Here is a 2,647-nt window from a genome sequence, read left to right on the forward strand (position 1 = left end):
AATTAAAACCGCCAGTAGGTGGCAGTAAGTCACTGTTAAGTGAGTCATTGCGACTGAACCAAATCATTTAAACAGTTGATTAATTCGGGAACGAAAAGTTGTCATGTTGCTCAAAGACGCAAAACAGCGCTGTGGCTTTGTTTGGAATTATTTTTGTTGGCGAAATAGTGCAAAAACAGGCAATATGGTGTCTAAAACGTAAGTCTCTTAATAAAACTTCTAGTTTATTGAACTGTTGTAAAAAATCAATATCACATTTGTATATGGTAATTTTTTGAGAAAAAAAGGCACTCTTCCGTGTGAAATTGATTATCTATATGAAGTGGTATAAATATACACATTTTCTGCCCCATGTCTTGAATTTGTGATCATTCTGAATGTATTTTAATAGACTGAATCATGCAGTGAAAGAGTGCACTAGACTTCACGTAATGCGTGCACTTTGTAGGTGTTTTGCATGTTTTTTGCGTCGTGAGAATATTGAGCAAAATAGCTCACTTGTCATGGTGTTACTTAAAGGGGTCATATGATGCTGCTAAAAATATAATTATTTTGTGTATTTGGTGTAATGAAATGTGTTTATGCGGTTTAAGGTTCAAAAAACATTATGTGTTAGAACGAGCCGTTTTAGGTAGGCGTGGCTGACTCTTAACTTTTATAAAGAATATCTCTTTGGATTTGAGACTTTAGTCTTTGCAACTTTACAGATCTTCTTTATGCACCAAGAGCTTGTAACACTCCAAAGAGAAAGGAAAAATTGAAATCGCATCATATGACCCCTTTAACTATATCATGTTATGAATAAACTAAACATTTTGAATTTTTACTTCGGCGTGTTTCTTCTGAGTTTATGTGTGCTGTCTCACTCATTTGTTCTGAAGTCTCGAGACAAACGAAGTGAGCCTCAGCGCGACCTTGTATTCTGCTAACTTACTGCAATTCTCTCTGATGATGCAGTAACTTACCGCAGGGAAGAAAACATTTTCGGTCTGTCCAATGATTGTAAACAGTCATTAGGTCCGTCAGACTGAAGATATTTTAGCGGTAATGTGACCAAGAATATTTAAGACCCATCGAATCCAAATGTAAGACATTTTAAGACCTTGTAAGGCCTTATTTTAGGAAAACGTTATTTAAGACTTTTTATGGACACCCTGGTTATGCTTCCGTCTTCTCCGTACGTGCGTTTGTCCTCGGGGTTCCCCCCACACATCAGGATCTCTGATCGTAATTATTCAACATGTTGAATGTTTACGATTCGCGATCGGGGCGCCTCCGACGTTCTTCCTCCTCTTCCTCTTCGTCATCCTCAGTCTGTACTGTCGTCATTCTTCTCTGGCAGCTGAAAGGGAGGATCACCTTGTTAATGTTGCTAATGTTTTCGAAAGAAGTCCCTTCTGCTCACCAAGGCTGCATTTATTAGATCGTTTATTAGATATTTTATGCGATATTTCTGTGATGCAAAGCTGAGTTTTCCAGCAGCCATTACTCCAGTCTTCAGTGTCAAATGATCCTTCAGAAATCATTCTAATACGCTGATTTGCTGATTATTATCAATGTTGAAAACCGTTGTGCTACTTAATATTTGTATTTAAACCGTGATCCTTTTCCAGGATTCTTTTATGAATACAGAGTTCAGAAAGTTAAAAAAAAGTTTAAAACAAATAAAACACTTTTGTAATATTATAAAAGTCTTCACTGTCACTTTTGATCAATTTAATGCATCCTTGCTATTAATGTCTTCCCAAAGAGGGTGGAAATAAAATAAAACTCCCCAAACATTTGAACCATATAAAAAAAATATGAAGCAGCATAACCATTTTGAACACTGATAATAAGACACTGAAGACTGGATGCTGAAAATTCATCTACATTTTAAAATACACTCCAAACTTCTGAGCAGCAGTGTACATTATTACATTTAAATACCTTGTAATAAACAATGCACACATTCTCAAAGAACTTACATTCTGATGATTACTTACTTCCCTCACAGCTGCCTCCCTCAGTCATTCCCAGACTTCCTCGTTTTTCACCTTTCCCTTGTATCTAGTGTCCAGTAGCCTATAACAATTAATTTTATTAACAATATAGCATTAATGGTCTCTGCACTCAAACATTAGACCGAATTCTTTCATTGATAGTTATATTTTATCAGAGGCGGACAAAGTACTCAACTCCATTACTTGAGTGAAAGTACAGGTACTGCTGGTCAAATATTACTCCATTACAAGTAAAAGTTGTAAAGATAGATTTTTACTTAAGTAAAAGTACAGAAGTATTGCTTTTAAAAGTAATCAAGTACCAAAAGTACATTTCCTTTTTTATGTCAATGCACTGTTTTATTGTTGTACGTAGTAGTACTTACAATACTTCTGAAGCAACTTAGAATACATTACACCTACTGAATACACTGACTAGCTTGTAGTATATTTGGAATAAAGAGCTTTTAGAATGTTAAAAACCTATGGGGAAAAAAACAAAACAAAAACATTATTGAACACCCCTACCCACCCCCACAAAAGCAGGATGGTAGTGATCTCACACAGTTCTGACAGTGTGTGCACACATCTATGTGCAGCCATTCATCCACATTTGAACAGAGTGAAACTGCTGTAAATACAGACTGATAAGGAAGAAAATAAAA

The sequence above is a fragment of the Sinocyclocheilus anshuiensis genome, unplaced genomic scaffold (assembly GCF_001515605.1).
Source record: "Sinocyclocheilus anshuiensis isolate Anshui unplaced genomic scaffold, SAMN03320099.WGS_v1.1 scaffold484, whole genome shotgun sequence".
NCBI lineage: Eukaryota > Metazoa > Chordata > Actinopteri > Cypriniformes > Cyprinidae > Sinocyclocheilus > Sinocyclocheilus anshuiensis.